This window comes from Pteropus vampyrus, unplaced genomic scaffold (genome assembly GCF_000151845.1).
Source record: "Pteropus vampyrus isolate Shadow unplaced genomic scaffold, Pvam_2.0 Scaffold9, whole genome shotgun sequence".
Lineage (NCBI taxonomy): Eukaryota > Metazoa > Chordata > Mammalia > Chiroptera > Pteropodidae > Pteropus > Pteropus vampyrus.
Window position 1 is genome coordinate 9,863,590 of NW_011888790.1, and position 15,316 is coordinate 9,878,905.

A 15,316-nucleotide genomic window follows, 5' to 3' on the forward strand; every position below is an offset into this window, starting at 1 on the left:
ACAAAGGGGTTGAAGATGACTGACCCGAAGAAATCATTGAGCTTTGCTCGTTGACCCTTCTTAGACCCTCAACTCACACAATGTAGTCAACTCATCTAAATACTATAAATGGTGGCCCAGGTCACTGATTTGGACCATACTAAACTTTATATTAAAGTTTCTTTTTCCTTCATCCCTCATTATTTATTTTTGGTAGATTTTTACAGCATCATAGCTTAGTAATTAGAAGTATGGCTTCAGGATTCAATAGACCAAGTTTTGTCCCAGTTATGTTGTGAAATTTTAAACAACATGTAAGTTGCAAGACATATAGTAAACATTATAAACCTCTTTCTGAGATTTTGTTTTTGTTTTTATTTTAATTAATGGTTGAGGGAACTTCCCTTAAGTCCTCTTATAGTGCTATTTTTGTGAGATATTTTATCAAAAGCTATTTTACCACAAATTTTTAAACATGTTTTTCTTAGCTGAAACAATCCACACTGATTACCACAAAAGTATTCCACATTTCTAAATATTGAATACAGACACTGTAGAGATCAACCAGACAAGGTAATAATAGAGAGACTAGCACATTTTAAATATGCTTGTCTGTATTTCAGTTCCTAAGTAGTAGGAAAGTGCATAGACTTGAAAGTCATAGATTCATCCCAACACTCTGTGACCTTGCACAAGTACTTATACACTCCAATCCTTAGGCTTCCTCATCTGTAAAGTGCATTAATAATTCTAATAACACCTGGCTCTTTAGAATGAGACAGGGAAATATATGTAAGCCTCCCAAATCAATGACTTGCACTTTAATTACTCAATAAATGTTTATTTTCTCCCCTTCCAATTAGTCAGCATGTAAAATGTCTAATGCCGCCAATAATAATTATCATCCAAAACGATACAAGTTATATTTAAATAACTGTTTTCTTAGTTTTGAATCTGGTTGGTTTTCTTTTTTCTTTTTTTTTCAAATTATTATGTACATGAAACATAAAATCAATCTAAATTCCAATGGAGAACTGTGAATAAGTTGCTTTAAATTTCTCCCCCTACATCCAGAAAAGGATTAAAGATTTTTTTTGGAAAATGTATTTTGCTATCATTTTTATTTGAATTTTTTAATTGAAATTACTATAGATTCACACAGTTGTACAAAATAGCATAGAGATATCCATGTAAATTTTATCCAGTTTACCATAACGGTACAAACAATCCATAGTCTTATTGAGATTTTCCCAGTTTCACTTGGACCCACTTATGTGTGTCTATGAATTTAGTTCTAGGCAATGTTATTACATGTATAAGTTTGTGTATCTATCATGGCAAGCATGATACAGAAGAGTTCTAACACTGCAAGTTTCCCTGATGTTGCCCTTTAATGATGATTGGTTTTTCCCCCCCCCTAATTTACATGCCAAATATGGTCCTTCCTTCCCAGATTTTACTTTTTCCCTTTGTTTCTCACAAATAGAGCACGTAGGCAGAAAATAGGCTGTTCCTTAGTGTGGATTTTCAATATTTCTTACCTGAACTATTTGCAATAGCCTTGCCATTAGTCTCCCTAATATCAATCTCTTAGTCCTCTCTGATCTACATTACCAAAGTTATGGTTCTAAAATGCAAATATAATCAAACTCGCTTTGTCATAAAATGTTCAATGGTACTTTATGTCTACATGACAAAATAAGGCCTACAAAGTTCGTTCCAATCCAAAGCCATTCTATTTTTCTAGACATACTTCCCACTACTTATCATCATGAACTTCATACCTTATGACTTTGAACTGCTCACCAGACCCTCAACATGCCAAGTGTTTTCATGTGTTCTGCTCTTCCCTTCTACTTCAACATCTAGTTCAAATTTTTGTCTTGTCTGGGGAAATTTCCCTAACCCACAAAGTCATATCTGGCTGCACGTTCTTGTCTGTTTTCAGACAACTTTTTTCTGTATACATGTATGATGCATATATGTATGTTCCCACGTTTCCTTCTTCTTCAACATACAGTATACTAGATTGTTCATTGCTATAGGGCAGTCTTTGTTTTTGTATACCCGTGGTTTAAACAGTGACTAGCCAGGCAAGGCCTTCAATAAACATTTGTTTGAGAGAATAAAATAAAAGGAAAAAAAGCAAGAAAGAGAGCAAGGAAGGGAGGGAGGAAGGAGAAGTAGAAGTCATTGAAAAAAAACCCCAAAAGTCATAATATCTTATTAAATAATCCTCTGTTGAAGACAATTGTATCAACTCTACATTTATCATAGAGTCTGTTTCATAGAAAAATGTTTCCATAGAGAAAACTTGACAATCTGGTCTAAGCAAGATGATTTTTGGATATGGTTTGGATATTGTTTGAATATTTGTTTAGATATTATTTTTCCTCATCCATGAAAAAACTTACTGATAAAAAGAAAGTAAAGAAATACTGAAATCCTTGAGATCATAATGAATAAAGAAAATAAATTACATGGTATTATTTAGAGACAGTTGGAGTGTCTGTTATTGAGATAATTGATAGTGAAATGTGGTAGATGCACACCATAGAGTATTATGCAGCAGGAACATTGATTGTAATATGGCAATAAGGATGAATCTGTGAAGAGCAGTGTTTGCAAAAATAAAACCAGAATTCGATATCATTACACTCTCATTAGACTTGCTCCAGTTGAAAACAAACAAAAAAAATGAACAACAACAACAACACCTGATGGTACAAAATGCTGGTAAAGATGTAGAACAACAGGAACTCTCATTCATTGCTGATATGAAGCAAAATTGTACAGTCATTTTTGGAAGATAGTTTGGGACTACCTTATAAGGTTAAATATCTTACTTTAAGTTATTATACCTTAAGGTAAGGTACAATGGAATACTACTCAGAAATAAAAAGGAACAAGCTACTAATTCACTCAGCAACATGGATAAACCTTGAATGCATTTTTCCTAAGTGAATGAAGTCAGATTCAAAAGGATATATATTGTACAATTCCATTTACATGGCATATGGAAAAGACAAAATTATAGGGGCAGAAAACATATCAATGGTTACCAGGGGTTCAGAAGGAGTGAAGAGGTGACTCCAAAGGGCTGCAGAGGGAGGAAATTTTTTTAAGGTAATGAATTGTTCTATACTCTATAGGTAGTGCTTACCTATAGACTTTATACTTACAAGCCTTATCTATTTGTCAGAATCTATATGTTGTATTCAAATTTTAAAAAATCAACCAGGATGCTGAAGGATCCTAGGATGGAATGGAGATTGTCCAATTAATCTAACTGTATTACAAATATGCAATATCGGAGGAGTAAATAATAAAGTAAATGATTTTGGAAAATTGTTTTCACTAGATACTATAAGGCTGAAGGCAAAAAGAGCTATGCATGAACATTGTACTCTATTAGTAAATTCGTTTCTAATTGGGGTAAGTATTAGGAATTCTAAACTAATTTACCTATATACTAGGAAATCTATATTAGTTTGCTAAGGCTGCTGTATGTAGCAAGGTACCAAATTGAGTAGCTTAAGCAACAGAAATTTATTGTCTCACAGTTCTGGATATTAGCAGTCTGAAATCAAGGTGTTGAGAGAGTTGGTCCCCTCTAAGGGTTGTGAGGGAAGGATCTGCTCCAGGCCTTCATATTTGGCTTGTAGATGTTCATCTTCTCCCCAAGTCTTCACTTTGTGTTTGCTCTATGAATGTGTCTGTGTCCAAAATTCCTCTTTCTATAAGAACACCATATTGGATTAGGGCCCATCCTAACAACCACATTTTAACTTGCTTACTCCTTACTCTGTAAAGACCTTCTCCATATAAGATAATTTTTTGTGGTGCTGGGGGCTAGGACTTCAACATATGAACTTTGAGAGGATATAATTCAACCCATAATTACTAGGGTCAAACAAATAAGTAATTGGAGATAAGGGGAGCTAGATCTCTCACTATCACAGAAAAAGGCACAAATAAGAAAGGAAAGAAGGCTAAAATGAGCTTTGTGGTATTAAATTGGGGGCAGCAATATCACTATGAATTCATGTTTATAGGTAGATGGATGTGTGCATATATAAATTAGTATATATACATATATTTCCTAGCTCTGTCCATTGAGAGGGCCTAGAAGCGATGACGCTCCAGTAGTAATTAGCATGCCCAGCACCCAGGTGTTTATTTTGACATACCATTTACATACAATGTATTAATTAAATACAAACATATATGTATGTAAATATTAAACACATTGAAATGGGAGTAGTAGGGAATGAGAATAGAATACAGAAAGAAAGGGAATCAATTTATTTATTTAGAGGGGTCTTATCAGGAAGTAGAAAGGAGTTACAAAGTAAGTTTTTTAAAAAAAATTGGAATGTGATTGTACCGTTTGCCAACACCAGACATTCATTACCTTTCATTTTTTCAATATTCTATCTTTACAGGATTAAATTGTGATTCGTATTTTGAAAAGTTGGTTTTTAAGCTAGAAGAAACTAAGAGCAGTAAAATTAGACTTCTCATCAGTTGTAGCAGAGTAAATTTGAGCAATCAAAGGAAACGAGATAAAATATAGATATAAAATTTTAAAAATCAAGTCAGCAGCTTGGTGATAATAATCACTAACAGTCATTAAATATCTTCTATGGGTCAGACACTTCTATAGAGTTTTACAAATATTAGCTTACTTAACACCCCTATGAGATACTATTATTATTCCTATGTTATAGATGAGGAACTTGAGGTTTAGAGAAATCCAGGACCTGTCCCTAGGCTACCCAGTCCATAAGTGGTCAAGTCAGGATTTGAATACAGGCAGCCCGGCGATTTGAATACAGGCAGCCCAGTGTCAGAGCCTGGGCCTGTAATTGTATCCTTTCTAGTTAAATGCATAAGATGTCCCAGAATTCAAGGAATTTACTCTAAGAGAAACAGACATATAAGCAAGCAATTACAACTCAATGTAAGTGCTAATAATAGAGAAGAGAGTATCAGAAAAGATATAGAAGTGACACTTTTGAAAACAAATCTTGAAAGTAAGAGCTTGCTATATGATAAGAGCAGAACAACATTCCTGGCAAGAGAACAGCCACATGGAAGACACTTTGGTCTAGATGTTCAAGGTCACACAGGAAATACATGTAGAATACAAAACTATTCAAACAATGACTTCCGCCTTTGGCTGGGCATGGATTTCATATACAGAAAAACTCTAGTCAAGTCATAAATTGTGTTGGTATCAAGTGTTTGCCAGTTCGGTTTGGGCCAATCATTCTCACTATTTTCAGCCATCAAACTGAACCTCTTTATATAACTCCAGAAATGTCATTTCTTAGTAATGCAAAAATGCATTTACATAATTTTACACAATCAAGGTTGTATTCTTTATGAGTCACAAACCAGATTGAATCTATTTTCCCTATGAAACAATCTTTTTTAGAAACAGTTTTGAAAAATATGTCACAGAAGTCCAAAATAGAGTAATAAACAGCAGGGCCTGAGGCAGCAAACACTATGGCTTACTATGTGTTAGCCATTTTTCTAAGTTGTCTACATGTTTTAGCTCATTTAACTCTTCTAACAACCCTGTGAGGTAGCTAATTTCATTATCACTATTTATAGATGAGCTCACTGAGGTACAGAATGGTTAAGTAACTTATGCAAAGCTGCAATCAGCTTAGTAACTGATAGAGCCAGGACTCAATAAAATCAGATAATTCCAGTCTGAATAGAAAAGAGTAATGCTATTTGGTTCTTTAAGTCATTTCTTAATTCAACAGATGATCTAGTATGGCCTAGATCAATGGTCACAAACTCAAACATCTACAGTTGCCAGACAAAGAACATATTGTGTGAAGTCAGCCAGGTACAGGACATAGGAAGTGGTAGGGATTGTGAGCATGGAGATCACAGGTTTCATTTAAAGGGGGCAGTAACTCTTCACCTTCAGTCAGTTGTTATCACATGGGTTCAGTATTATCAGATTTCTCAATTTTTCAAGAGGAGCTGACTTTTATATGAAATCTTCCAATTTGGGAGAAGTGTATAAAATGAGTTGAGTTCTGATGTGCTGTGTTTGAAATAGCTGTGGTATCTCCAGCAGTTAGAAATTTGAATGTGCCATTCCAGGAGAATAATTTGAGGGTCAAGTATGGATTTAGAAGTCTTCAACACAAGGCGTGTAGATGAGGATGCCCGTGGAAAAGCCAAGAAGAAAATAAGGGGACTGGGAACTCCAGCATTTAAAGAGTTGGAAGAAGAGTTGGTAAGTAAGAGCTAGACTAGAAGAAAAGGCAGAGATGAGTAGTATCTGACACCAGAGGGGGAAGGTGAATGGGGAGGGTTTATCAGTCTATTCTTGCTATGAGTTGATGTACTGATTCCCTTGGGTAGAAGAGATCCTTGATCTCAATAAGAAGAGCTATTACAAATTCAAAGAACAATTTTGAAAGTCCAAGTGGGCTATGACTTTTCTAAATCAAAAATTAGTACTGGAAAAGGATCCCAGCACTTTCCTACTGCTAATCACTTCGATGGTTCTCATTTAAAAGGCAGAAGTAATTAACTTCCATTTTTTAAATTTTAGTGATATTTTATTAGTGTAATAATTATTATTCCACTTCTTTGGATTTTTTAAAATATATATTCAGTTTGCTCTTATGACATTTTGAAATATCTGAAAATCTATCAAATTTCACCAGAACCACCAATAACAAACACTGTGATTCTTTTGGGAAAGCAATATCCATTTAGGCGTAAAAGAATTTTTTACCTACAAGTTAAAACTTGGTGCACATATCAAAAATTATTTCTAACTTTGCGCATATACTTTTCTTCTTTTTTTACACTGAATTTAGGACACCTTCTTCTAGCACAAGGGGAGTAAAGGAATGCATTTACTTGTTGGGTTCATAGAGGTAGTAAATAAAATATATTTTCCCTGCCTGAGTTTAGAATCGATAGATAGATGCAGGAGGCAGGCAACTGGAGATCAAAACAGCAACTTACTTACAGATAAGTCAGGTTGTAAAACAGGGCTTTGAATCTGCATGGACTTCATCTCTATCACAGATCTCCTTGCAGGCACAGGCACCTCCATACCCTCAGCAAGGCAGAATGCAGAACTAGACAGACACATTCTGAAGAAAAGAGAACTCAAGAAGAGACTGGGCTTTGCTTGCCCCGTTCTTTTTCCCAAACACCCCAATTAGACACATCACTCCTGCCCTGGAATAAGCAATCCAGACTGGAAAGGGTAAAGCAGGTTTTTCCAGTGGAGATTCTTCTACATGGAAACTTGAGGTGGGAAATGGAGGCCCCTCTGTAATACTCCCTCCTGCCTTATCTCCTTGCAAGGTCATCCCACAAGGTGGGTCCTATTATCCACACACAGCTAAAGCTGGACTCAGACCCAGGTCATAGGATTTCAGAACAGTGTCCTTCATACCACCCGAGGAGGCTATGCCCCTAAGGTCTGTGGTTAAATGGAATATCTCATTTAAATTTATTGGATGGGCAGTTAGGGAAGAGGTAATAAGGAAATAGCCAAAAAAGTCACTGCACTGGGATTCAGGAGACCTAGAACATGGTTGCAACAATGTTACCAACTGGTTGCTTGGTCATGGTCAAGTCATTCACTTCTTTGTTTCTTAGTTTCTTCATCTGGAAAACCATTATAGAAAGTCTTGCCATTCTACTACTACCTAGAAGATTAAATAAGATATTTCATTAAAGCACTTTGAATTGGCATCAAGCTGTAGTAAAAAAAGGACAGTTATTATTTGGGATGTAACTATTATTTCAATAATCTTAAATAAAATAGGGAAACCAGACTGTTTTTTCTGAATGTTTACATTTAAAAAGCAAATGTTTTAGAGGCTGGCAGAGGTGAATTTAAATCCCAAAGTCCTTCACCGAGTAAATCCGGACAAGTAATTTAATCTTTCTGAATCTCGAAAAGGATCAGAATATGCCACCCCAAAATATTCCGCTTTGGCATAAAGATTATTTTCAGGTGAAGGCAATTGGAAGTCAGCAGATGCAAAAAGAATTCTCTGCCCTCCCTGCACTGCCTAAAAGCAGAGTGTAAGTTTCTAAAGGAGGAAGGGGCCTCCCCTGTACCAGGGAGAGAAGAGTGACTTCTATACTCAAAGATGAGAAAGTTGACACCAAGATGAGTTTGCATAAAAAGGCCTTATGAAAATAACCCTTGGCTTTCATTAGTTTTCCCCATACATTTCCTAGTCATTTCCCCAGAAGTTATCATCCTTTGAAGCAAAAATTCTCTTCCTTGTTTAAGAAGGGTATAAAAACTCCTAAGTATACCAGCTTCTTTGAGTTTCACTTATTTTTCTATAAACTCCTGTGTACGTAAGTATTAATAAAAACATGTGCCTTTTCTCCTGTTAATCTGTCCTTTGTTAGCTTAATTCACAGGCATTATTAATGCAGTGAACTAAGGGAGTAGAGGGAAAAGTTTTTCCTCCCATACAACCTCCTTCTGAATTTGTGAATAATTATAGGTTCTTTATCTAATAGGGTTTGTGAGGATTAAATTAAGGGCCTAATTTACTCAGTAAGTATTACTTTTCTTTTTTTTTTTTTTGTCCTAATCTAAGGATCGACTTACCTACAGAAAGCTTTATCTTCTTTTCAAGTTGTTTTTATATGTATAAACCATTTGACTGAAAAGTTGGCTTTTTTGACTAGTGTAACTGTATTTTTGTAAATGCTGGGTTAATGCGCTAATTAAATATGATTCCATGACTCAGCATTATAGAAGAAATTAGCAGACATCTCTCATACCCCTTAATACCTGTCTTGAGTACTTGAATTCTAAAACATTAATTCTTATCAAAATAATTAACTTATGTAGCAAGAAACCTACTTCAGTTAATTTTTGGCATCAGCACATAAATATATGTTAATCACTGATTCAGTCATTCAATTGCAAAGTTTTATTAAGCAATTGCTATGTTCAGATGCTGAATTCTATAATGCTGGGGGACACAATTGGTGATCTAGTTGAGGATATATTCTATATAAACATAATAAAAGGAAGAATGAACTATAATAAGGAACAACATTCTATGAAAGTTACATAACCTCAATTTCCTCCCCTACAAAATAGAAATAACACTTTTGATCTCACAGAACTGCTAAAATCATTATATAAGAAAATAAAGTTGAAATTAGAAGAATTGAAAATAGAAGTCTTGGTGGAAACTATTATTTACCCACTAAAATTCATTCTACTTTCCTTCTGGCTACATGGCTACTTTCCTAAACTCCTTAGCCTCCTGCACATATGATTGTATTACTAAGTTACTAAGTTTTTGCCATACAACATAGCAGAAATGACATGTGCCTCTTCTAGGATTGGGTTTTAAGACATTTTATCTGCCTTCTCCATGTTCTCATTGACTTTTTAGCTATAGAGCCTGGCTTGGTGACTAAGGCTCTATAAGGTCATGCCCCAGGGTGTGATGGAGAAACCTAATGGCTGCTGACCTGGACCACTCTCTATGTCATAATGGTTACATGACAGAGAAATAAACTCTATAGTCTTTAAGCCACTGTAGTGTTGGGTCTCTGTTACAGCAGTTTGGTCTCATCCAAATCATTGTGGCCCTGGTCTAACAATTTGGCAAGGCCTTTACAAGCTTTTGAATGTATGTTTGTGTAACTAGGAGTACAGATATAAGAAATAAGTGGCTCAGTGATGAGTCTACTTCTTATTTCTGGCAGGCCTAAGCAGACAAAACTGGAAACTGGGAAGTAAAAAGATGAAGGAAAGGAACTAATATTACTCTTTAAGTTATTGTGAAGCATTGATTCCAAAGTAAGCAAGGAAGCATTGCAAATTATAGGACATTCAGAGAAAAAAATGTTTTTCTTTCTCCTTAAAAATTTACTAGATGGTATAGTCTTCAAGAACTAATGTTTTTCCTTTGTGTGTGTGCGTGTGTGCGTGTGTGCATGTGTGCGTGTGTGCATGTGTGTGTGTGTGCGTGTGTGTGTGTGTGTGGTCGTGGGGCACCAGTATTTCTGTGGGGTGGGGAGAGAGACACACAGAGGCACAGAGACACAGCAAGACTAAGAGAAAGAGACAGAGAGGCAAAGACAGAGAGATACACAGAAAGAGAAATATAGATATTTCAGATCCAATAGTTACTCTCTGGATAACTGGACAAAAAATTGAAGAGGAGGGTCTATAACTCATTCTGGTGGGGAAACCTCAAAAGATATGTATTTGGAGTATACATATAGAACCTGAATTACTGGGTCATTCCCTGCAATCAGTGGGACACCACCATAGACTAAATGTTTATACCACCCCCTCGGCCCAAATTCATACATTCTAACCTAACCTCCAGTGTGATGGCATTAGGAGATGGAGCGATTAGATTATAAAGGTGGAGCCCTCATGAATAGGATGAATGCTCTTATGAAAGAAACCCCAGAGAGCTCCCTCACCCCTTCTGCCATGTGAGGACAGCAAGAAGATGGCAGTCTATGAATCAGGAAGCTGGCATTCTCCAGACACCAAATCTACCAGCATCTCATCTTGGATTCTCAGTCTCCAGAACTGTGAGAAATAAATATCATTTAAGTCACACAGTATATGGCATTTTTGTTCCAGGAGCCTGAACAGACTAAAATAGATACCACCAACGCCAGCCCACAGATATACCTTTGGGACTTGGAGTGGCGAAGGTCATCATTGGCAGCCAAAGGCAGTTTCTGAATGCTCTTCTATACTGAATAACTCAAACTCAGGGGAAGAAATAAGGATCCTGGAACAAGCTCTGTAGATAGAGGATGAGTATGCAGATGGGGAGACCTAACAAAAAGGAAACAGAGGAGGAACTAGCTAGAGCTGCTCCATCCAGTGCAGTCACCACTACCTTAATGTAGTTACTGAGCACTTGAAATGTTGCCTATCTGAATTATGATGTGTTATAAGTGTAAAATCCACATCAGATCCAAAGATAGCCCAAAGAAAGAGTATAAAATATTTTATTAATGATTTTAATGTTAATGACATGTTGAATTGATAATATTTTGGATTCAATAAAACATTATTAAAATTAATTTTACCTGTTTCTTTTTACTTTTTTATTTTTTTAATGTGGCTGCTAAAAACTTTAAAACCACATTTGTGGCTTGAATTATATTTCTATGGTACTGTGCTGGTCTAGACCAGGGTCAGCAAACTTTAGCCCAAAGGCCAAACCCAGCCCAATGCCTACTTTTGTAAATAAAGTTTTATTGGAACATAGTCAAGTCTATTTGTTTACATATGGTCTCTGGCTGTTTTTCCTACTACGGCAAAGTTGAACTGTTGCAAAAAAGACAAACTATTCAAAGTCTAGCCTATTTACTACATGGCCGTTTACATAAAAAGTTTGCCAACCTCTCTTATATTTAACCTACAGTTTAAAATTATTTTCCCTTGAACCCTATAATTTATTTTAGTAACCCCAAGTTTAGATAAAGTCTGAAACAACTATATAGGCTTCAATGGCATACAAAGGAAAATAAATTCAAGACAATAGAAAATGTGAGACCTGCCCCCATCCCGACTCCATTCATCCATCTGCAGGCATTTGTGTTGAGGCAGCTGCACCCTATCAAGGAATTTTAGGTGAAGACCAACATCAAAGAGTGTGTGTGTGTGTGTGTGTGTGTGTGTGTGTGTGTGTGTGTGTGTAGGTGATGCAAGTCCTGTTTGAACTGAAAATGATAGAGAGGGAGGGGCCCCATGCTGACAAAGAGTTCAAAAGGAAAATCTTCAAAAGTAAACTTTATAGTAGAGGGCATCAAGGTGGCTTGTAATGGGGAGTTGGGGTGGGAGTGGCATTTTTCACTAAAGAATTACAGACTAATAGGATACACAGAATAGTATCCTGGTTAAAGGGTGGAGAGATGTGGGTTTGTAATCCTGGTTCTGTCACTAACTAGCAATCCTGCTCAAGAGTTGTGAAGATGAAATGAAATCATGCTTAAATCGTTTGCATACTGCCTGGCATGTATCAAGCATTTAGAAGATTACTATTGTTTTATTTTATAAACTAAATACAGATAAATTTAGAGAGAAAGTAGAAAAAGTCTTAATTTTTAAAAATAATAGGAGTTTTGGAGAAAACTGCAAAGACAATGAGGAAACATAATTTCTTTTTTGTTACTAAATCCTGACTTAATACTACATGCAGCTGTGTAGTAATAAATGGTTCCTTTGTTAACGGCTGATGTTTTTGATCTTGTCTTTCTGTCCTCCTGCCTGTGACACCTAGGTCTGAAGAAGGTATGGTATGATGAGAAGTAGCATAGTTCTACATGAAAATGAAATGCTGCTTTAGATTTTCCAAAAGATTCCTACTTTCTCGAAGTTTCTCTCTACTCCACTGGCTTCCTGTGAGAGGTTATTCTATTTCTACTGGGCCTGAAATCCACCTCCCTTCCCCTCCCCAGAATTATTCTAAGAGTTAGTGTAATGGATTCCAGAAGGTCACTGTTACAATACATCTGAAGAGACAGGAAGGAGGAAGCATAGATATATATTTTGTTGTGTGTGTTTTGAGAGTTATTTATTTATTTATTTAATTTTTGGTGGTGGTTGTTTTCCTGCTATTGAAACTTGATTTGTTTCCTATTTCTGATTAAATGGGTTAGAATTCTGTTCTTTGAGGCTAGGGCTACTGCTATTGCGTGCATGCATGTATGTGTGTGTGGGGTGGGGGGCACTGTTGTCAGAAATATGCACTAGCAGTCCTAGTTTGTTGCAACCTTCTTTCTAGGTATAAAGTGCAGAGTCTTCTGTCCTGAGTGGTAAAAGGATGCTCAGCTTTGAAATTCCGTTTTCCTGCCTCAATTCATTAAAATTTTGCACCGGAAACCTATTAGGTTCCCTATGTTTATGAATTCTGAATCTTGCCTCCCAGGAGCCAATGAGAAGGGCTCTCCTAGAGTCTTCTGAGATTCAGAACTGCAAAATTAATGACCTTAAGTAAGGTCTGCTTTTGACAGCAGTCAAAAGTCACATGGTCCCTTAGCCGATAATATTCTTTCCACCCAAAGTTCTTAATCCTCTCTCCCTTCCTTGCATTATCCGAAAAGGAGAATAAGTGAAAACAGATTCTGTCTAGGCTTTGGATAAACCTCCTGAACTCTGAGGATTTTCTACTATTGTCCTCAGGCTTTTTGGAGAAGCTTCTCCTTTTGCAATACCTCAGGACTCTGGCTGAAGCCAGCCACCTTTAGGGGGTGGAGATGAGGGAAGGCCTTGTCATCCAATCTCTTTGTTTGCTATCTTGAAAAACAGGTACTATCGGGCTGTGACGCAATCCGTTAGTGCACAGTACTTGTACCATTTGAAAAGTGTTTTCTAGACCTGTTTATAAATAATTAGCAATTGAAACTACCAAAATTATTTCTCAATCTGTTTTTAAAATATTGATTAGGTAATAATGGCAAACATTTATTGAACTGTTACCATGTATTAGGCACTGTTCCAAATATTTTACATATATTTAATCTTCACAGCCCTTTCAGGTAGCTACTATTGTTATAATTCCCATTTTGTAGATGAGGAAACCAAGGCACAGAGAGGTTAAATTGTTTGTTCAAGGTCACACAGTTACTAAGTGTGAGAGTCGGGGTCGAGAATTTAATGTGGCTCATATACAGGAAGCACTATTATGATTTTCTCTAATAGTCTGTAGAGCGTGGTGAATAATGCATAGGGCTTTGGAATTAGACAGCATAGGGTTTAAATTCTTATTATCCTCTTACCAACTGAATGATTTGGGACAAGTAAATTCATCACTTCGAGATTTACCTTACTCATCTGCATTTTGAAAATAATAATACCTCCCTCGAGATGGTATCATTGCATAGATTTAATGAGAAAACCCATGCTTAGCAGAGACTCTGTTAACAGCATTACTTTTGGAATGAGAAACTGTTCTCAGAATTATTTTTGGTGAGACATTTATAAAAGGAATTACAAAAATATAAATTTCTACTGATAGTTAGACAAATTACTTTCCTCAACTCTACTACCTGAGAATGATCTAGGTATTTTATAAGGTTCAAGAAATCATCCCAAACTGCAGCCAATAATTTTAGTTACTCTAGAACAGTACTGTTCAATAAAACTTTCTGCAATAATTGAAGTGGTCTATATCTGCCCTGTTCACTGTGGCAGCCACTAGCCACATAGTGGCTCTTGAGCACTTGAAATGTAGTTAGTAGGATTGAGAAACTGACATTTTAATTATAATTTAAATTAATTTTAGTTTAGATAGACACGTGTGGCTGGTAGCTACTTAATTAGACAGCATAGCTCTAAATGATTCAATCGATTATTAACATCTGAAGAAAAAAACCCTAGGAATATCTTTAAGCATTAGAATTTTTAATTTCCTGTCTTACATGCAGGATAGGAAATAAAATTGCTTAACTATTTACTCTAATGAGCCATATAGGTATAGCCTAGATGAAATCTGGTATGATCTAGTCTCACCCCTAAATTGTAGATCAATCAGTATTTTGAACGATGTCAGCTTTCTTCCACAATTCCCTTGCAAGTTTCAGAAACATTTATTCCTTTATTATCACTATAATGCTTTCATCTATCACACTGAGAATACAGCTAGGAATAAAAACTATATCATAGATCTATTTCATTTCAATGACTAATAGGTGATTAGAGTAAATGCTTTGTTGCTATAAAACAAAAAACAAAAAACAAAAAAACAGGAAGATGAGCACTCCTCTAGGTTGTTCACTTCACTGTTTCTTGTAGCAAAAGTCATCCTAAGAAACCGTATCTATTGATTGGTCAATGCCAAAGATCTTGGTGGCCATTACACCTGAACTCGGAGTTGTACATGTAGGCAGTTTGCAACATTTTAAGAGAATTCGTAAGCAGATTCCAAAAGAATTTCAATTAATTCAGCAGCTTGGGAGCTGCAGCTTTTTATCCAACTTTTCCGGCAGTCCAGGATGACATAGTATTCTGCTGCCCTTTCTTTTCTTATGGTACAGAACTTAGGAACCTCAATCAGATACTTATTTAAAGTTTCGACAAAAGAGTTTGATTATATTCACAAGCACTCTTGCTACCAGCACTTGCGAACAATTGAGTAGAAATCCTGTCTAGGTAAGAATATGAATTGAAATCTTTTTCTTTCTTAGCAGAACAAATTTGCTCCCTAGTACCTAAAATTGTACCTAGTAAAATAGTACCTAGTATCTAAAATTGACTCTCCCTTTAACCATCAACATCAAATTTCTTCATTTCTCACATTTCACTAGAAAAATTTAGTCAGGA